Raw genomic sequence first — 23211 nt, 5'->3', positions numbered from 1 at the left:
TAGGGGAGTTCACCCTAAACAGGCTTAGAGCTCCCCCTTCTGGTCTGGAGGGTGAACATGTGTGATACCTGAATGTGGTTGTCTTTCATTGCCTTCAGACATGACATCACTTCTCCCCCTGAAAGGATAATGACATCACTGCGACGACCAGGACACTGGGGCGTCGCATTTGTATGATAGTAGTTTTCTTTCATCCCTGTCTGTTGACCCCTGTCTGTTTGGTTAGTGTTTTCCTACACACTTTGGCCCCTCACCTCCCTGGGTGTGGGAGGAATCAGATAAGGGTTAAGTTAGGAGCATAGCTAGTAATGAGACCCCAGCATCTCCATCATCCAGGCTAATCCAGGGTACAGGGATAGACTAGGGCACCCCTAGTTTGAGGGTATGTGGCCACAGTCCCTTGACATTCTTTGACATTATCACTGGCCCAACTATTTTGGATCCATTATGGATTGTGTCGGCTGCTCTGGCAAGGCAGCGACAACAACTCTCCCTGTAGGTGACAGATTTGCACTCCGTAGCTCTACAACGCCCATCAATTCCAGATTTAGGACCCACGGCTCCCAGGCAACCCCTGGTGGAACCCAAGATTGCTTTGCTGGATGGGCTTTCTGGGCATCGGGGTAAGTTTGTGGTTTTCAGGGAGGCCTGTAAACTTTATTTTAGATTACATCCTCTTTCCTCTGGAACCGAAGAGCAACGAGTGGGGATCCCATTCTCTGTTCTCCAGGGTGACCCTCAAGCCTGGACATTTTCTCTCCTATCTGATTCCCAGTCGCTTCAGGCTGTGGAGGAATTTTTTCTGGATGTGAGTCTTATCTATGACCCCAACCATGTTTCTCTGTCCAATTTACATCAGCTGCAGCAGGTAGACCATCAAGTATTGCTCCGAGTATTATAGGTGGTCTATGGATACTAGGTGGAATGACCCTGGCCTCCGTTATCAGTTCTGTGAGAGGCATTCTTAGAGGGTAAAGGATGCCTTTGCTCTGTATGAGACCCTGGTTTCCCTGGAGGCAGCCATATCTCTAGCTATCCAAGGGGACTATCGTCTACATTAGAGACATGAAGAAAAACCTCAATTTTCAGGAAGTCGAGGTCAATGGAACTTAGAGGTGAGTCTATCAAGGAGCCCATGCAGTTGGAGGAGATGATTCATTTTACCATTCCTCCTGTAGTTTAGCGCAAAGAGTGAGTGTGTCTTTTCTGTGTTAAGCAGGGTCACTTTGCTGGTACTTGTCCATCTATATGTAACCACAAAAATCTGCTGGAGAACTAAGGAACCTGGGTTGCGGGGAGATTAGCAACCAGGTTGTACATATTTCCTATGTGGGTAGGTCACAATTCTTTTTATCAGCCAAGATCCATTTTGGCAAAAGTAAAGTGGTTATTTCACTCTTTTGGACAATGGGGAGGGGTTTAATCTGATTGACAACCAGTTTGTCCAGGAGCAGAGACTCTATCCTCACAAATTGTCTAGATCTATATCTATAATCGCTATTGATTCTGCACCCTTGCGCCAGGGGTATTTTGCTCAGGTCATTTGAGGGATATGTCTGCAGGTGGGGGTCATGCACTTGGAATCAGTCGATTGTTATGTGCTAGAGGGTTTGCCCTCTCCTGTGCTTCTTGAACCACCTTGGCTGATGTATGTTGCACAATCCTGTGGTGGACTGGTGCACTTGGGAGATAGTAAGGTTTAGTGAGTACTGTCAAAAACACTGCTTGGGCACCTGTTTAGCCAGGGTTGATACCCGGTCCCTGTCGCAATACCTGTCTGATTTTGAGTATTTGTTATAGGAACAGGGGTGTCATGAACTTCCTCCTCATTGTCCTTATGATTGCGCCATTAATTTAATTTCTTGGGACAAATTGCCTAAGAGCAGGTTGTATAATATTTCAGGTCCTGAGAAGCAGGCCATGAAGGACTATATCTCAAGAAAGTCTGGCTAAGGGTCATATTCCGAAGAATGTAAGTCCGCAAGGACCTCTGTACCAGTCTGTCATCATAAATTTGTGTACTGTAAATGATATCTATAACCCTGTATGTAACCCCTTTCTCATGTGTACAGCACCATGGAATTAATGGTGCTATATAAATAAATAATAATAATAATAATATCAGACCTTCTTTGTTTCCCATTGCAACAGGGTTTTTCTTTGTTAAGAAAAAAAGTTGAGGGGTTACACCCCTGCCTAGATTTATGTGAACTAAATCGGATCACAGTTCGGGATTCTTATCATCTCCCTCTCATTTCTGACCTCTCTAACCAGATTGTTGTAGCTAAACTGGACCTCAAGGGGCATATAATCTCATCCATATAACAGAAGGGGGATGAGTGGAAGACTGCTTTTAATACACCAGAGGGACACTACGAAAACTTTATTATGCCATTTGGGTTGAATAATGCTCCCACCATTTTTCAGCACTTTGTAAAGGACATTTTTTGTCCCCACATCAGGTACATGTCAGGTACATGTCAGGAAAGTCCGGATGGGGCTGGATTGGAATCATTCTGAAGACGTTAAAGTTTTACAAAGGTTTTTAGGGTTCACCAATTATTACCGTAAGTTCATCAAGAACTTTTCAGTAGTGACCAAACCCCTGATGGATATGACCAGGAAAGGAACAGACTTTTCTAAATAGTCCAGTCTGGCCAGTGAGGCATTTACAACTTTAAAGAGATATTTTGCTTCTGTGCCGATTCTTATACAGCCTGATGTCACTCAGACGTTCATTGTTGAGGTTGATGCATCACAGGTGGGGGTATTTGGCTGTATTGTCGGAGGGTTCGTCTCCAAGTAAATGGTGTCCTTGTGCTTACTTCTCCAATAAACTTTTGTCTGCCAAGAGCAACTGTGATATTGGTAATAGGGAACTCTTGGTAATAAAGTGGGACTTTGATGAGAGAGTAATTTTTTGGAAGGGGCAGTTCATGGGGTCATGGTAATCACCGATCATAAAAATCTTTTGTATTTGGAATTTGCCAAACTTTTGACTATTAGACAGGAAAGATGGTCATTGTTTTTTACCAGATTCAACTTTTTTGTGACTTATAGGCCAGGCAATAAGAATGTTAACGCGGATGCTTTATCTCATTGTTTTCCGGGGGAAGGAAGTAATTGTGAGCCAGTTCCTATATTACAAAAAGGTGTCGTTTTTGCTACTATATGTTCTGATCTGGAGAAGGAGGTCGTAGAGGTTCAGTGGGATGCCCCTGCTGCCTGTCCTTCATGTAAACTGTTTGTCCCTGTGAGCCTCCATCTTAATATTTTGAGAGAGAATCATGATTATGTCCTGGCAGGACAACCTAGTTGTAAAGCTGTAAGGGGTATACTGGGACCATGTGATACTCTACTCCCTCCCTCTATTAGAGAAAATTACAAAAGAACAACCCAAATAAAATAAAGGCTATATATAAATCAGTATCACAATCATAAATATAGTGATATTAGCTCACCCGGGTGTCTTTTGAGGAAAAAGAAAGTGGAAACCACTTAAACCAAGAACCTAAACCAATCACCAAACCAAAGGATGCACCAGGAAGACCAGACTGGATCAAGATATATTATTTTATTATTTAATTATCAAGCAGCGATACAATATATAAACAACTACCGTTTAAAAATATACGATAAAAATACAAAACAATCATACAAAAAAGTGTGCAGCACAGGACGGCATATAAAAAATGAATATACGGATACCCAACCGCACAGTAATAATAATTATTTATATACCCGTGCAAGGTAAGTATTACCCACAATCAGGGTATATTAGTTCCCTGAAAAATTAAGTGACACAATGTGGAAACAAAAATAAAAAAACTCCAAAATTTGATGTGCAATACACTGTGTTCCAAATTATTATGCAAATAATATTTCCTCATATTTTCTCTAAATTACCTATCTGAATTGCAGTCATTGTTATTTTCCAGTCATCTACTATTCTAGTATAATTGCAATGTTTTGGAACAAACTGCCTATGAAAACAGTATCTTTAAAAAAAAAAATAAACACTCAAAATGCATGTTCCAAATTATTATGCACAGCAGAGTTTTCAACCTTTTTTATTTTATTTTGGACAAAAAAATGGACAATTGTGAAGTTATAAGCATTATCAGCTTATTACAAAATGAAATCAAACAGTTTTCAAGTGAAAACTTTATTCTAGGTGATGTTACATTTGCACATAGGACCCCTTGTTCGAAAGAAGCTTCTGAACTCTCTCGTCCATTGAATTTGTCAGTTTTTGGATGGTTTCTGCTTCAATTGTTTTGCATGTGGACAGAATACCCTCCCAGAGCATGTTGCTTAGATGTGAACTGCCTCCCGCCATCATAGACACTCCTTTTGATGATGCTCCAGAGGTTCTCAATGGGGTTGAGGTCAGGGGAAGATGGTGGCCACACCATAAGTTTGTCCTCTTTTATGCCCATAGCAGCCAGAGATGCAGATGTGTTTTTTGCAGCATGAGATGGTGCATTATTATGCATGAAAATGATCTTGCTGCCGAAAGCACGGTTCTTCCTCTTGAACCATGGCAGGAAGTGTTTTTAGAAACTCCACATAGATTATGGAGTTCATCTTTACCCCTTCAGGGATCATAAAGGGGCCGACAATCTCTCTCCTCATGATTCCAGCCCAAAACATTACTCCATCTCCTCCTTGTTGGCGCCTTAGCCGTGTTTTCATGGGGTGCCCATCAACCAGCCATCCTCCACTCCATCCATCTGGACCATCGAGCGTTGCACGGCACTCATCGGTGAACAAAACAGTTTGGAAGTCAGTCTTCATGTATCGTTTGGCCCATTGGAGCTGTTTCTGCTTGTGTGCAGTGGATAGAGGTGGTCGACAGGATGGCTTATGCACCTCTGAAGGACCCTGCATCTTGTTGTTCTGGGGACGTTGGAGGCACCAGCAGCTTCAAAAACTGGTCTGCTGCTATGGCAAGGCATTTTTGCAGCTGCTCTTTTAACCTTACGCAATTGCCTGTTGGAAAGGGTCCTCAATTTTTCTTTATCAGCACGCACACATGTGTGCTGGGAATCAGCTACATACTTCTTGATGTGCGATGATCACGATGAAGTGTCTTGGCAATGTTTATTGTAGTCATGCCTTGACCTAAATACTCCACAATTTGTTGCTTCTCAGCAGCCGACACATCCTTTTTCTTTCCCATTTTAGCCAAAAATGTAGGCTGCTTAATAATGTGGAACAGCCTTCTTAAGTAGTCTTGCCTTTATTTGGACACACCTGCCAAACTAATTTGCACAGGTATCTGCAATTGCTTTCAGTGATATAAAGAGCCCTGACACACATCACCATCAATGAGTTTAAATGACAAACAAAAAAATTCTAACCTTATCACTCCTAAACTCTTTGTGCATAATAATTTGGAACACAGTGTATATGCAAAAAAGTGCTGAAGTGCAAATAAATTCAAAAAACACAATTGTTTTAACCATCAGGGTTATTTCCAGACCCTGCACAGTGCTGATAGAGACAAAGTGCTAAGTGCTGAACTATAACAGATTTCAGGGAAAAATAGTGGATATTAGTGGATATTACCTTAGGGCACCGCGCCGTCCTGAGTACACCCACACACCCGACGCGCGTTTCGGAACTAAATTCCTTCGTCAGGTTAAAACAATTGTGTTTTTTGAATTTATTTGCACTTCAGCACTTTAGTCACCTCTATGTAAATATTAGCTTTGTGTAATTGTTTATGAATCTCAATTCTGCTAACAAATAGTGATAAACATAGGGAAAGCGTAGTACCTTGTTCGGTCCACTAGATTTGGCCCATTACGCCTTATTATAATAAGTAGTGTAGATAGTTAGCTGTAGGAGGGGTTTACTGAGAATAAGGCAGGAACAGTTCCTCAGTTAGAGCAGAGGGGAAAGGGAGCCCCTACAGCTCGGTTGGGCATTGAGCCTGAGCCATCCAGCAGCCTCGTCACATTAAAGGGAAGAACCCAGCCACCCAAGGCTTGGTGGACAGAACTGTAGCTAAACCAGCACAGGGTTCAGCCTTGGTGAAGCAGAAGCAGCAGCTGTCCATAGCAGTACGGCGACGCGGGTCGCTTGATATGTGGCAGATCATCGCATGGGTTGATGCCCTCAGATCCGGGGCAAAAGGGACGAGGGAATCCCCAAGTTCAGAGAATCTGGACAGGGAGGATGCTGCATTACCGCAAGAGGCGGTAAGACCTGGGCACGTACTGAAGGACCAAGGGAAGAGTGCAGGGAAAGTGGAAAGTGTGAGTGGTAAAGAACCCTATGTAAATTCTGTGTCTGTTAAGGATGAGCTGTGCAAAGAAGAAAGTAAAGTTTTATGTTTCAAGTTGCAACTGGACTGTGTCTCTGTTTGTATGCAAACGACCGAGGGGACCTTAGGCAACGGGGAGAAGACCCAGACTGTGCAAACAATAAAGAGGCAACTACATTGACCATGGGATGTTATCTGCATATGACGGGAGACCAGGGTGCACAAGACCTGCTAATCTCAGCCAGGACTGTGGCCCGGCCCTCCCTCACAAAGCCACCACAGATCTTCTTACTCATCATTTTTGGTGGTCTAGGATGCACCAGGATGTTCGGGAATATGTAGCTGCCTGCAGTACTTGTGTGCGTTCTAAGACCCCACATATTTGTCCGTTTAGGGCTCTTCAACCTACTTAAATCAGCAGGGAAAAGTGTAATATTGCTGGTGATGGATAGATTCAGCAAGATGGCTCATTTCATTGCTCTACCTGCTTTACCAAATGCCAAGACTTTGGTGCAACTTTTTATTAAAGAAATCATTAAATTACATGGGATTCCATTTGAAATTGTTTCCAATCAGGGTCAATTTATTTACAAATTTTGAAAAGTATTTTGTTTAAGCTTAGGGATTCATCTTTCATTCTTATCCACCTTTGATCCAGAGTCTAATAAGCAAACTGAACAAGTGAAACAGAATCTTATAACTTATCTTAGGTGCTTTGTGTCCGATAATCAGGAGGATTGGGTTTCTTATTTACCTCTAGCTGAGTTTGCTGTGAATAACCGGCAAACTACTTGCTGTGAATAACCGGCATCTACTGGCGAGTCCCTGTTCTTCAGGGCATATGGTTTTCATCCACAATTCTGCTCCTTCAATATGAATCATTCTAAAGGAGTACCTGAGGAGGAACGGTTTTCTTCTTTCATTACATTAGTGTGGCATGGTGTTCTTAATAATTTGAGAAAGATGGGATAAAATATAAGAGTATGACTGATCAGAGATGCTTGGTGGGTCCGGACTTGTGTGTTGGTGACTTGGTGTGTTTGTCCGCTAAGAACATTAAGTTCAAGGATCCTTCTTGGAAACTGGGACCCAGGTTCATTGCTCCTGTAAGATATAAGATAGTTGCCATCGTTAATCCTGTAGCGTTTCATCTTGCTTCACCAATCTCATAAAATATATTGCATCCTCTGAACCATCTCCACACCACCTTCCCCAGTGTTTGCTGCTGAGAATCTGGAATTCCAGATAGCGAAGATTTTTGATTCTTGCTTGGCATGCTGTTCTCTTCAATATTTGGTTCATTGGAACAGTTACGGTCCTGAGGAAAGAATGTGAGTAACAGTATCTGACATTCATAAGATCAGGTTGGTCCAGTCTTTTCATGCTGCACATCCAGATAACCTAGTTCCGATGTTCTGGAGGTCCTTCTTAGAATGGGGAGTACTGTCATGGGAATATCCCAACAGAGAGAGGCCATAACATCTTGGCGTCTGGTTACACAAACTCCTGAACTTATAAGAACTGCTTCATCATCCTATTAAACAGTGCAGGTTTTCTTTGCTCTGTCATGGCAAGGGTCAAACAGTTCAGTTGATCTCCTGGAGCTCTTCATCCTGAATTGTCTCAGCTGTTCTGTGTTGGCTACTCACCTCTGGTATAAATGCATGTCACTGGCACTTGGGAGTTGCCAGTAATAGTTATACTTCCTGGTTTGGTGTTAAAGAAGAAAGTTCAGTGTTTGGAGTGTTTTCTGGAGATTGCTATTTGGAGTTGGTATGTGTGCTTCTTCGCATCCTCTCACATTTGGTTTGCCATTCCTGTAACTCCCCTGTTTACCACTCTGTTGTTTTGTGAATGTAATCTTATTATAGTAGTTTTCTTTCATCCCTGTTTACTCCTGTCTGTCTGGTTAGTGTTTTCTTACATGCATTGGCCCCTCAATACCCTGGGTGTGGGAGAAATCAGATAAAGATTAAGTTAGGGGCATAGCTATGTACGAGACCCCGTCGTCTCCACCATCCTGGGTATTCCTGGGGACAGCGATAGACTAGGGCGCCTCTAGTTTGAGGGATTGGGTTGGTGCCCATAGTCCCTTGACGCTACATGACAAAATCAATTTGATCAAGATAAGTTGGTTAAAAATAATTGGAAAGGAGCCACCTACTAGCTATTTTGCAGAATTTAACTGCAAAACATGACTTTTTCCTAATAAAAATTTCATGCTGTCATTGGTTCTGTCAGTATGAATAGGCGGTAGGTTCACTTTAAATCTCTCTTTGCTAAATGCATTGTGGAATTATGAGTGCTAAAATAGATAAAAAATCATCTAGCACAATTATGAAATGCATTAATGCAAAACCTGCCACTTCTTGTCTGCTGGACAGGATTTTGGCAGATCCCCAGATTATCCATGCTGGGGATGGGGCACGATTTGCCTTAGGCAAATAATAGACTAGAAACTCCCCAGAGGTAGATAACTACCCTGTATCATAGTGGAAACTGCATTATTGTGGGGATTATTGATTTATATGGCGAGTAGTTGTCTGATGGACAGCAATGGACAGCCACTGCGTATTCTGCTATAGTAGGTTAATAGCAGCAACCTGCTGCACTATTTCCTAACCAAGACATTATCTACCATGGATGATGATTCCCATAGAGGTCAATTTCCTCTTTGGTGGGAACATTCTTAGCCTCACAACTGTCCACTTCTCTCCGTAAAATGGAAATAAATAGCGTACTGCTCACCAAATGCACACAGTCTTTCCAGGGATAGAAATCAATAGTACTCTCAGCAGAATTAAATACTTTTCCTATAGTAGATAAATGCAGCTATTTACAAACCCCAGTGTCATTATAGCATCTGTAAATGATATTACAATTACTGAGACCAATTTCTTATGTGTGGGAGAATAACAAGAAGTGACATGGCCACAACGCTGAGATGAAGAAAGGCATTTCTTATGCTGGATAAATGGAAGGGAATTTTTTTGCAACAACGTTTTCTCACTTTTTGGAACGTTAGTGTTAATAGGACTTGTCACTTGTACAATTAGTTTGTTAAAAGCTTTTGGTAAGATTATTTGCTTGGCCTCATCCTATGTCTGCAATTAGTGGTCGAGAGACTTAGGTGCTCTACAATTGCTATGAAAATCTTCATACGTTTTTATGAATATGTTCTCGTACTTATCTTTATTGCCATTGTTTCCCTTATTTTCAATATTTGCATACTATGCAGTTTGCTACATAATGTATAGCAAACATGAACACGAGGAAAATACAGCCCTATTCAAACTAGGTTACACTTTTAAAGAGGATGTCCACATTTGGGGAAATATTTTTCTTTATTTGCATGTATTAGGGGCTATAAATAATTTTTGCAGTGGGGTATAATTACAAATTTTGTACCATTTGGCTTTTACAAGTGTAAGAGGGTGGTGCTGTTATGGACAGTAAGGAACACATTGTCACTTTAAGAGGCTGCACCCCCTTGTCTGGCGTGATGGAATGTTCTGCTTCTCCCCTGCAAGAGTCGGTGTAATGAACTAGTCTGTGCAGAGTGCAGGTGTGGAGCTGGAGCAGCGTGTGTGAGCTGAGGCTGCAGCAGAGAGGACTTTTTGTGCTGATAGCTGAAAGAGAGAAGAACTGTGTCCTGATATAGCTGCAAGAGAGCAACGAAGATACAGAGAAAGGGATTTACAGTTTCCAGGAACATCCCTAGGATCCAGAAGCAAGGAGAAGACCACGTTTCACAGAGCTGACAGAAAGCCGTGCGCACCACCATATTAGACTGCTGGGGTCCCCTGAGACTGGACCTGATTCTCCAACATCACTGTGAGTTTGTTCCTGTTTTGTGCATATCTTAGGGCCTAGTGTAGGCTTCAATAGTCAGTACACGGGAGCCGTGTGGCCTGCTTAGTAAAGGCCAGGGAGGTTATACGTAGAGTAGCATCATCACTTGGTTATTGTTTACATTTGCTTGTTAGACATATTTTGAGTCTGCAATAGTTGAAGCACCGTGCTGTTTTACGGAAAAGTTAAAGTTCATAACACTTGTAAATTGTCTGTTGCCATTGTATACCTGTCATGATTCTCAATGGCGAGAGAACATAGCCCAGCATATATGAGAACTAGCTCTTGGAAGATGGAAACTATACTGACCATGAACTAAACCTGCCGCACAACTAGAAGTGGCCGGGTAGCATGCCTACGTTTTTTTATCCCTAGATGCCCAGCGCCAGCCGGAGAACTACCTAATCCTAGCAGAGGAAAAGACAGTCCTGGCTCACCTCTAGAGAAATTTTCCCAAAAGGCAGACAGAGGCCCCCACATATATTGGCGGTGATTTAAGATGAAATGACAAACGTAGTATGAAAATAGGTTTAGCAAAATCGAGGTCCGCTTACTAGATAGCATGAAGACAGAAAGGGCACTTTCATGGTCAGCAGAAAACCCTATCAAAACACCATCCAGAAATTACTTTAAGACTCTAGCATTAACTCATAACACCAGAGTGGCAATTTCCGCTCACAAGAGCTTTCCAGACACAGTAACGAAACAGCAGCTGTGAACAGGAACAAAATGCAAAAACACACAAGGACAAAAGTCCAACTTAGCTGGGAGTTGTCTAGTAGCAGGAACATGCACAGAAAGGCTACTGATTACATTGTTGACCGGCATGAAACTGACAGAGGAGCAAGGTTATATAGCGACTCCCACATCCTGATAGGAGCAGGTGAACAGAGGGGATGATGCACACAAGTTAAATTCCACAAGTGGCCACCGGGGGAGCCCAGAATCCAATTTCACAACATATACCCCTATTTGCATCTTCATCATTCCCTTCATTCCTTGCCTTCCAATAAATCTACCCTTTGTTGTTTGCACCTCATCTTGTGTACAGTAGTCTTCCTGCACCGTGGTGGTCCCCCGGCCATCGCTTCAAGTGGCGCTGCGAGCAGGGTACTGTCACCAAGATGGAAGCAGCAGACAGGAATGGCTTGAATGCTAATGTTAATGGAGTTGCTGTGGGCATTGGTGGAACCCCTGCAAGGACACTCCCTATGGGCACCATATTTAGTGTGCTTCCAAAGTTTGACGGCAAGAATATGCCACTGTCCGACTGGGTGTCCCGGCTGCAAAGCACCCTGAAGATTTATAACATCAGCCCAGACCTTGAAGTGGACATTGCGTTAACTGCCCTAGAGGGAGAAGCCTGTAGAAACGTCTGCCTACAACCAGAACTCACCCGCAGTATCCTGAAGGAGCTAGTGAAGTTCCTGGAAGAGATCTACAGCGAGACTACTAGCGCCGGACACCTTTGCGCCAAATTTTTCTCTAGGCTGCAGCGGGAAGAAGAAGGAATTTCTCAGTATGCAACAGCACTGCAAGAAGTGTTAGCAGAGGTGCAGAGAAAGGAGGCGGATGGATTTGGCGGCATGGGCTCTAAAGGCCGGATACTCCGGGAGCAATTAATTCTGGGACTGCACAGCACATCCTTGAGGCGAGCACTGTCAGAACGGGTCAGGGCAGACCCGGCTCTTACGTTTCGTCAAATCCTGGTGGAAACAGTGGCCCAAAGTAAAGAAGAGAGCTATGCGTCTGGGGTGATGCGTGTCCAGGGCACCAATACCAGAGGGGACCCAAATCATCAGGAGGTGCTGGTCCAGGTGGTGCATGACTTGCAGCGGTCCCTTGTCAACGTGCAAGAGAAACTGACCCAGATGGAGCGAAGAGTGGGGGAACTACAACAGTCTGACCCACCGTACTCAAGCAACCATTCTTCAGCCCGACCGATAAGGGATCAGTGGGAGCAAGCCCCCTCCCATCAGGCATCGGAGGCACGAGGACAGGCTCGAGGTACCGCTCGGTGAGGAGGAGGCATCCAATGCTGGGAATGTGGAGAACGGGGACACCTTGCCAGAGACTGTCAGAACTATGCTCAAGGCCAGCGGAAGCCGCCGTTAAACTACCAACCCCCGCAGTAGTGCGGCACTCTGTGGGGGAGTCGAGAAGAGAGGCCGCTCCATATCATAACGAACACTTGATTGCTGGGAGCCCCATCCTACGTGCTGAATTCGAAGGAGTTCTAGTGGATTGCCTGATAGATACCGGGTCACAAGTGACAACGATGCCAGAAGCGTATTTCAAGCAGCATTTCCAGGACCTGGCCAAGCCAGAAAAAGAGACATTGATCCGGTTGTTTGCTGCCAACCAACAACCGATCCCGGTCACAGGGGTCGTGTGGATGAATATTCGAATCTGTGGGCAAGAAGTTGGGAGAAAAGGGATCCTGCTAGTCCCTGAGCCTATCAAGGAAGATGTGCCTGTAGTACTGGGAATGAATATCCTACAAGAACTTGATCAGATTATGTTTACCAAATGGGGAGCTGGATATTGGAAGAAGGCTACTACACATAAGCCTACTCAAGAAGCCCTTCAATGACTGATCCGCATCTGTGTGATGCAGAAGAGTGTGCCATCTTATCAGACGGTAGGGGTCATCAGGGCTCCTGGTAAAGAACCTGTAATCTTACTTCCCGAGCGAGAAACTATAGTATACCTTCCAGTGGGGACTCACCGCAACCTTGATGGGTTGGAAGTGGTTGTTCAGCCTGTGGTTGGCGGAGGAGTGGACCAAGAAGTCATGATAGCTCGTACGATAGCTGTGGTCCAGCGAGGACATGTCCCCGTAAGAGCTTTGAATTTTGGCCCCGGGGAGGTCACCTTGCCACGAGGGACAGATCTGGCCCTGGTGTACTTACATAAGGGTGAAGTGTTGAGTCAGAAGGAGATGTCTTTATCACCGAAAGAAGGCGCAGGGTGGACCCTAGCAGTTACTGCGGGGGACGAAGAGACGCCATCCCCGGAGTGGAGTGGTCATCCTTGATCAAATGGAAGTGGATGTGAAGGCTCTGGGCCCTGAGCGTGTGGAAACTATGCTGTGGGAAAATCAGGCTGCATTTGCCCGTCACGCCGAAGATTTTGGCTGTACTGAAGCCATCACGCATGAGATACCGACTGGGGAAGCTCTTCCAATTCGAGAACGATACCGGCAGATCCCACCCAAGATGTATCAAGAGGTGAAAACATTACTGAGGCAGATGTTGGATTCAGGAGTGGGGCAGAGTAGTCAGAGACCTTGGGCAGCCCCAGTGGTGCTCGTCAAGAAAAAGGATGGGACCATCCGGTTCTGTGTAGATTACAGGAAACTCAATGCCTGCACTGTTCGAGACTCGTATCCATTGCCCCGCATTGAGGAATCCTTGACAGCGTTGGGGAAAGCCAAGTACTTCTCCACCCTGGACCTAGCAAGTGGATACTGGCAAGTGGCCGTGGCAGAGAAAGACAAAGAGAAAACCGCCTTCATCCTCCCTATGGGGCTGTTCAAGTTTAACCGGATGCCCTTCGGGCTCTCCAATGCTCCAGGCACATTTCAACGGCTGATGGAAAAGTGTTTGGGAGACTTAAATTTTGAGGCTACCCTGATCTATCTGGATGACATCATTGTGTTTTCGGCCTCATTCAAACACCTTGCCCGGCTTGGACAGGTACTCAGAAGACTGCGGGCTCATAACCTGAAGGTGAAGCCAAAGAAGTGCCACCTCTTCAAGCCCCCTGGGACTGGACCTGATTGTCCAACATCACCGTGAGTTTGTTCCTGTTTTGTGCACATCTTAAGGCCTAGTGTAGGCTTCAATAGTCAGTACACGGGAGCCATGTGGCCTGCTTAGTAAAGGCCAGGGAGGTTATATGTAGAGTAGCATCATCACTTGGTTATTGTTTACATTTGCTTGTTAGACATATTTTGAGTCTGCAATAGTTGTAGCACTGTGCTGTTTTACGGAAAAGTTAAAGTTCATAACTCTTGTAAATTGTCTGTTGCCATTGTATACCCCTATTTGCATCTTCCTCATTCCCTTCATTCCTTGCCTTCCAATAAATCTACCCTTTGTTGTTTGCACCTCATCTTGTGTACAGTAGACTTCCTGCACCGTGGTGGTCCCCCCGGCCATCGCTTCACAAGCACTATGCGTGTATGTGGTCTGTGAATAAATCAGCTGTCTGAAAGACAGAAAATAGAGTTACAAACTCCCCATCAAAGTGGGCTGACTGATGGATTCTCATTTATCTCATTCTGTTGCCAGCAATAACTGGTGCAACACAGCAGCTATAGAAGGCAAGCAGTGCAAACTTTTTAATGAAACCATATTGCAAAAATGATTTTTAGCTCCAATTACATGCATTTAAGTAAAGAAAAAATATCACCCTAAGCAATTTTAATGGTGCAACAGATACCTATAGGTAAGGAAGGAACCAGCAGATAAAGCTGATGACTTTGTAATGCAAAGAAGGGCCATATTTGAGGGGTTAGAGAACTAGCGGGAACTTTTGATAATGTAGACGTTGATTAACCATGTAGGTAGACTTTTCATTGTAGTCATAAAGATGGAAACCTAGAAGGATCGCTGTTCTTTTTATCCTGTAATGTAATAGTTATTCAGTCATGGCCAAAAAGGTTGGCACTCTTGAAATTGTTCCAGAAAACAAAGTATTAAACATGTTTTGATATACACATTTATTTTCTTTGTGCTTATTGGAACAACACAAAAGAACAGCAAAAAAAGTTCAATTGGACACAATCTCACACAAAACCTCAAAAAATGGCCTGGACAAAATTGTTGCCACCTTTTCAAATTTGTGAGTAAACAACTTGGTTTAATGCATGTGGTGCTCGTTCAAACTTACCTGTGGCAAGTAACATGTGTGGATAATATGAAAATCACACCTAAAATGAGATTGAAAAGCGGAAAAGTTGTCTCAGTCTTTGCATTGTGTGTCTGTGTGTGCCACACAAAGCAAAGAACAGAAAGAGAAGAGAACCATCTGAGGACTTCAGAACAAAAATTGTTGTAAAATATCAACAATATCAAGGTTACAAGCTCATCTTCTGAGATCTTGATGTTCCTTTGTCCATGGTGCGCAACATAATCAAGAAGTTTACAACCCATGGCACTATAGATAATTTTCCTGTATTTTGATGGCAAAGAAAAATTGATGAATGGTTGCAATTCAAGATAATGCGTATGATAAGCAGGCCCAATCAGGATCCAAACAAATTCAAGCTGACTTACAGGCCCAGGGTGCATCAGTATCATCGCAAACTATTGGTTGACAAAATAAATTAAAGGCTATGGCAGGATACCCAGGAGGACTCCACTGTTGAAACAGAGACATAAAAAAGCCAAAAGTCAGTTTGCCAACATGTACATTAAGCCAAAATCCTTCTGGGAAAGCGTCTTGTGCACAGATGAGACCAAGATAGACCTTTTTTGGTAAAGCACATCATTCTACTGTTTACTGAAAAATGGAAAGAGGCCTACAAAGAAAAGAACACAGTATCTACAGTCAAATATGGTGGAGGATCAAAGATGTTTTGGGGTTGTTTTGCTACCTCTGGCACAAAATGCCCAGACTGTATGCAAGACATCATGAAACCTGAAGATTACCAAAAGATTTTGGGTCGCATTGTAATGCACAGTGTCAGAAAGCTGGGTCTTCCAGCAGGACAATGACCCCAAAAGTACTTCAAAAAGCACCCAGAAATGGAAGGAAATAAAGCATTGGAGAGTTCTGAAGTGACTAGCAATAAGTCCCGATCTAAATCCTGTTGAAAACCTGTGGAGAGATCTTCATATTGCTGTTGGGGGTAGGCACCTTGCAAATATACGAGACATGTAACAGTTTGCAAAAGAAGAGTTTTCCAAAATTCCAGTTGAGAGGTGTAAGAAGCTTGTTGATGGTTGTAGGAAGCGACTGATTGCAGTTATTTATTCCAAAGGGTGTGCAACCAAACATTAAGTTGAGGGTGCAAACGATTTTGTTAGGGTCCTTTTTGGGGTTTTGTGTGATATAACGTTCAATTCACCATTATTTCTCTGGTTTTTTTTGTGGGCGCCTAACTCTCATTAAAGTCATTCGATCACTATATGCCTTATATACAGTATATGATGACCAAGAAGACCCACCCAGTTTGTCAATTTCCCCAGAAGTGGGTGTTACAGAGAAAGTCTGTAGCTGACCCACTTACTTGCATGTCAAACCGAATTGTAAAGTAAAACTTCCCTAACAGTCAAATGGCGATATATTTGGTCCATGTTAAAAGATTTCTAAAGAGGCTGTTTGCTTTGGGCGATCACTTTTTAGAAAGTTCACTTGAAAATAAACTGATCAGAGCGTTTTACCGCAGATGCCTCAATTTCTTAATCAGTCCATGTGAAACCCAATTAGGGTCCTCTTTAAAAAAATAATTACATGATCTTCATTGAAATCAGTCGGTGGTCTATGTGATGCATGGACCTGCCAGATTCTCTTTGAAGCCATTTTGTAGTAACTTTCTACTGTAATTTGATTAGCTGTTATAAATTAGAGACCTCTCTCTATTAGCTCAGACTTAAAAAGGGTTTCTAATTCTGACAACCACTTAGAAGATTATTTTGAATTATGATAGATAGGAAGACAGAGATTAAGAGTGTACCCTTGGAAAAGACAGTTGTCATATGGTTTTGGGGCTACTTTAGTATTGAATGTTATAGTAAAATTAATATTCTCCTGTGATGTCCAGATCCATAAACAATCCAAGATTTTATTGCACAAGGCTTAATGGATGCATAAACTGTCCCTTCCAGAGTTGAACCACCTAAATACTAAGTGGATAGATAGCGGTGAACTAGTTCCAATTGCACCTGATAGAGTAAAGTGCCTACTGTATTACGCAGCCATCACCCACAATGGATGGAGCAGGCACTGCTACTGAGCCCGCTCCATACACCCAGATATTGCTTAAGACACCATGAGCCCGTTAGGTAAAACCCATAAAAGTCATTCCTACATTTATGCAAATTACATTTTATGCGTTGTGATTGAAAACAAATATGCCAGTTACATTATTGTGTTTTTATTATAACAAAATTCATTCTAGAGGTCTTCTTCTAACTTCATTTTACCCCCCCAAAATCAAGTTTTGATAATTGTTTAATTTTGACCATCTACAGTATATGTGCCACAATATACTTCTCTATCTTGCTTTCTCTTCCCCTCTGCAATCTATCCTGTTGCATATCTTAAATTCGTCGTGTAGGTGCAGTCCATTCACATCTCATGTATATTTGATTTCATCTATAATTTCCCTGCTGTGTCTCTTTCTGCCTGATTTCGCCTCTGAAACATCTCTTACTGATTCCACATATTTTTGTGCTTAGATTTGTTTTTCATGGAGACTGCATTTAAATTCATTAATTCTGAGCAGAAGAGTTTTACATGTTCAATCAATGGGATTTAGACCTGACAATTAGATATTCCAATCTGTTAAATGAGAAGATGCTCAGGAAAATATATTAGCATACGGCTTTAATGACTTGTTCAAATCAAGTATTCTGTACAAGAGAATAAAAAATATTACAAGGTTGTGAAGTCCCTAAAACAGTGTAGTGTCTAATATGCTCTTGTAAGCAGGTTGCGGGATGCAGTGCAAGGGTTAACAGAGCAAGAGCAAGGGATGCAGAGCAAGGGTTAACAGGTTTAATAACAGGGAAATACTCCACACAGGGAGGTAAAGGGTTAAAACAGTGAATTAAACAGTATAGATGGCAAAGGATATTGGGAGGTAAAGAATAATGGTTCTAGCAACGGCAGTTCCTGTGAAGCACTTGTGTCAGAAGTTCCACAAACTGTAACTCCTGCTGGGAACTCAATAGCACCGGCAACAGCTGGCGCTGTGTCTTTTCCAGGGAGGTACTGTGGGCATCAATGCCCCATCTTCTGATGGCAGCGGTCGGTCTCCGGTACCTTCCGCTGAGCCTAGTCCATATGCTACAGTGGCTGATAAGGGTGCGGGCCACAGTCCTGTAGGAGCCCAACGTGGCTCAGCAAATATAAACTGGCAAAATCAGGGTCTCCCGTGAGCAGGAAAGTATATGCTGGTAAGGTGGGCTACACAAGTCTATCCAGCACTTGGTTCTCTCTTTGCGGCACGTATGCTGTACTCACGGTCATGAAGCACACAGCACCTCGCTCTCTGTCAGCTATTGGGCGCACTGCACTCTTCTCTCTATGCTGCATGCTGCCTGCCCCTACCAAGACTCAAGTGCCGATAACTACTGGCGCGCTGCTTCTCTGGCGGGGTGCTGCACCCGATCTCTCTCTGGCAGCACGCACACAGTACTCACTAGCCCGGAACGTTCAGCACCTTGCTCCGTGGTGATCAGCGGGCACCCTGCACGTCTCTCCTCACAGTCTCTGTCAGCGGTGGCGGTGGGGATGCTTGAGTGCAGAGCTGCGCTATACAGATGGTCTAGGACCGCCGCACTCACTGGTCCCTGCTGCTGGCGGCCGGAGACAACGGACGCTGACCTGCACGTGGTCGGTGCTCCCAGGACAGAGCACTTCTCTCCCTGGCTGCTGCTGAACACACCTGGCTCTGCACTCTCTGCAGTCGTCGTGCTGGGCACACTGCTCCCCTCAACACGGCGGTCCTCTTCAGGCGGTAGGGCCCTGCTGCATTGACGATACTCTGTGGTGGGGAGAGGAAGTAGAGCACGCTGCTCACCTCCATGTGCGCAGCCCTCGGCTGGCAGCAAACTCCTCTGCTGCAAGCGCTTTTCCCTTTTATATCTCTGCCCCCCTCGGTCAGAAGGAAGTTCTCTCTCACTCCAGCTTCTCCCAGGCAACAGAGTAAGGTTCACCTCACTAAAACTTCCCCCCGGGAACAGAGGATGCAGCCTTTTCAGTTCCGGACCCGGCACACAGGTACCCACGGTCTGGTGGTCTGGTCGTCCCCCTTACACTCTCATTAATCAAATGGCCGCAATTCCGACCCTGTAGTATGAAACACTATACAAAGGGAGGCCATAGTGTGGCTAGTGGCCCACATGCAGCTTGTGAGACCTCATCATGCTTTTTAAAAACCATGCCAGATTTCTTTGTAGGGAGTCAAGGATTTAAGGCATGGTTTTAGAATACCATACTTCTACAGTGATAAAGGTCATGAATGATAGATCCTTGTACCCAATGAACTTCTCCAGTCTCTGACTGTACAGATCGGCACTGAAAGCGGTCAATACATTTGATAAAACTACTGATCAAAATTCAGTTCTTGTTAGTAAAGAACAAGGCTGGATTCTGCAGAAGATAAAACTTTTTCTCTATAGGGGCACTGTACCTATGGGCATTACTGGCAAGGTTGCCAACCTGACTATTTTTTTTTCTGGACATCTTATAAAAAAAATAATATATTTTTTTTATGGATACATTGGAAAACCATATTAAATCGTTATGATTATAAGTGATCCATGTCTACAGCCCATAATTCTGATATGAAAACATTATCTGCAGTCACTGTAAACTGATGATAATTACAGACAAAATAATTTGTACAAGTAAAAAAAATCACAGAGGCCTTACATTTTCTAAACCGACAGGTCAAACAAGTGCCCTATTTTTACGGAATGTAGTTTTAGATATGAGGCTTTTTATTTAGTTCTAATTGTAATGGTCTTTACCAAAGGGTAGTGTCTCACAGATTTTCTGGGGTGTGTCTTTAGGCTGCTCTGACATATTACCCTGTGATCACAGCCTCCTTGGTAAAAAGCATAAAAATTAACAGTAAATAAAAAGGTCCTTATCTTTTGAGCCATATGGTGGATTTGAAAAAAAGCAGAATACTTAGAGGAGCCATGGGATAAAACAAAAACTGGTTACTTTTAATGCAATGACAGGCCCTTTTTAATGTTCATTGCTATATGAAGTCAGAATCATTTTGATAATCATCTGTCATGTATACAATCGTCTTGTCTTAGCTATTTTATGCTGGCACAATTGTCTACACTGTCTATGCTACTGTTTATATACTTTACAATGTGGAGTATCCGCAGAGTGGCATCACTGCATTGGAAACACAGTGTACATCATAGGCCTCACTACAGAACTACATATTGAAATTTTGATCAGTATTGATTACAGAAAGCTGAGATGGGCCATACATTTAAAAAATTGTTCTCACGCATCTTTATGAGTCTATGATTTAGACTTCTGAGCAGCAGCCACATGAAAAGGCATTTAACCGGTGACACTTGTTATTGACTGTAAATTGGGAAAAAGACAATAAGAAAGTATGTATGTTTTCTTCTTTTTTTTTTTTCATTTTTGTAAAGTAGATGATGAAGAGTGTTATTTCCAGCCTTCCCTTTTGTTCAATGCCCTAGTGATTACTTGATATCTGTGTAAGAACCATTACTCACCAAACGAATCAAGGGATTGCTAGGGTTAAGGGTGAAAAACTCACAATCCTTTAGGTTATGTGCACATGATGTGTATTTGCTTGCAGAAATTTCTGCAAGGTTTCTGCATCTCTTGGCAGAAAAACACAGCTGGAAATATGCACATTTTTTATACTTTTTATGCATTTATGCATGCGTTTTTTCATGTGTTTTTGTAAATCCATAGAGCTAAGTAAAGATATATTATTAAAAAAAAAAAGTTGTGATGTAATTTCCTTGTTCAATCTCTTCAGCCAGATACCCTCATTAATATTAAATAAAGACACACACACACCAGCCTATGTAGGAACATTAACATAATTAACCCACATATGCTGTAACAAAAAAGCAACTGTAAGAAATCTGCGTGAAATGCAATATATTTATTTATTTTTATTTATTTTTTTTTTTAAATTGCTCGGGCTCCAGCATAATTTTAATAACCAGCCGAGGAAACGCCAACGGCTGAGGGCAGATGTTAATATTCTGGGAAGGAGCCAATAGCCAAAGGTTCCCAGGCTATCAATATCAGCTCACAGTTGTTCGCTTAGCCTTTACTGGCTAGTTTACAGGGTAATCCCATAAAAAAATTGACATGGGGTCCCCATATAAAATCAAACCAGCAAAGGCTAGGCAGAGAGTTGTGGGCTGATATTAATAGCTTGGAAAGGGGCCATGGATAGTGGCATCCCCCCAGGCTAAAAACATCAGCTCTCAGCTGCCCCCAGAAATGGCGCATCTTATAGATGCACCAATTCTGGCACTTAGACTTGCTCTTCCCACTTGCCCTGTAGCAGTGGCAAGTAGGGTTCATATTTGTGGGGTTGCTGTCACCTTTGTATTGTCAGGTGACATCAAGCCTCGGGGTTAGTAATGGAGAGGCGTCAATAAGACATCTATCCATTACTAATCCTATAGATACATGGTAGATAAAGACATGTCCAGAATAAAGTCCTTTATTTAAAATAATCATACAGACTCCTTTATTGAATCTACATTTACCATTCTTACTGAACGCCTAATCCCCGATGCCCACGTCTCCTGCAAACAATCAAAATATAATAAACCAACATATAATACTATCCTGTCTGACGTAGTCCATTTAATTCTGAGTGTCCCACGGTGATCTCACATGTAGAACAGTCACATTGGGAGATGTGACCGCTCTACCCAGCCTCCGGTGATACACTGACAGGAGGTAATCGCTCCCACAGTGTATCATTGAGCCGCCGTGAGAGTTCACCGGAGTTCATCAGCTCCGGTGCTCTCACTTACATCACTACCGCTGTATGAGAACTTTCCCACACAGCGGTGCTGTAAATGAGAGTACCGGAGCTAATCAGCTGGTGAACTCCGGTGATACACAGCGGGAGCGATCACCTCCTGTCAGTGTATCACCAGAGGCTGGGTAGAGCAGTGACTGTTCTACACGAGAGATCGTCGTGGGACACTCGGTATTAAATGGACTACGGCAGACAGGTGGGTATATGTTGGTTTATTATTTTTGATTGTTTGCAGGAGACATGGGCATAGGGGATTAGGTGTCCAATGAGTATGCATTTTGTATTTGAATATGTAAATGTTTTGATTCTTTTTTACAATTGAATTCAGGCACCAGATGATGAGACTATTGTCATGCTGTCTCTGTTATATGTGAAAAAACACGTATCCGGATGGGACTAGTAGTCCCATCAGACGATGCCTTGATACACACGTTGCATGGGTACAGACACACACACAGACAATCACAGACACACACACAGACAGACACACAACAGACACACGCACATATTCTCCACCCACACACAGAAACACACGCACATATTCTCTGCCCACACACAGAGACACACACATATTCTCCGCACACACACGTGAAGATTAGAAACTGGATATGGGTCAAAAAGGGATTGTGCTGGTGGATGAGGATTAATGGTCAGGAACCTTGATTATATTAGGAATGAATATCCTGCATGGTATGGACAAGTTGATGTTCCACCAAGATGGCCTAGGATGCTGGCAGAGAGCCACCAAACAGCATCCTACATAGAAAGTGTACCAGAGACTGAGCCGGGTATGTGGGATTTGCTACAGTGTTTCCGGAAGATGAAGTGGTGGGGATTGCGACCATCCCACCAGGGCGTCAAAATATTATCTCACCTCATCAGGAGAAGATCATTCAGATGGATATGGTTAGCCACCAAATACTCAATTGAATAGAGGTGATTATTGAACCCCCGAAGCCAACAGGAACCTGACAAGGCCTGATGATCGTACATACTATGGCGACAGTGGTGGATGGACAAGTGGCTGTCCAGTGTGCCACTGTACATGATTATACTATCATACTTCATGCAGGCTAAACATTTGCGGATTTGTACATCTATGGAGGAGAGACGGTCCCTGAAATCCAACTGGCCCTGATTGCTGAGGAACAGGAACCATGGACTGTGACTAGTGTTGAGCGATACCGTCCGATACTTGAAAGTATCGGTATCGGATAGTATTGGCCGATACCCGAAAAGTATCGGATATCGCCGATACCGATACCCGATACCAATACAAGTCAATGGGACACCAAGTATCGGAAGGTATCCTGATGGTTCCCAGGGTCTGAAGGAGAGGAAA

This window comes from Ranitomeya variabilis, chromosome 4 (assembly GCF_051348905.1).
Source record: "Ranitomeya variabilis isolate aRanVar5 chromosome 4, aRanVar5.hap1, whole genome shotgun sequence".
NCBI classification, from domain to species: Eukaryota; Metazoa; Chordata; class Amphibia; order Anura; family Dendrobatidae; genus Ranitomeya; species Ranitomeya variabilis.
Note: the sequence above shows the minus strand (reverse complement) of the source record.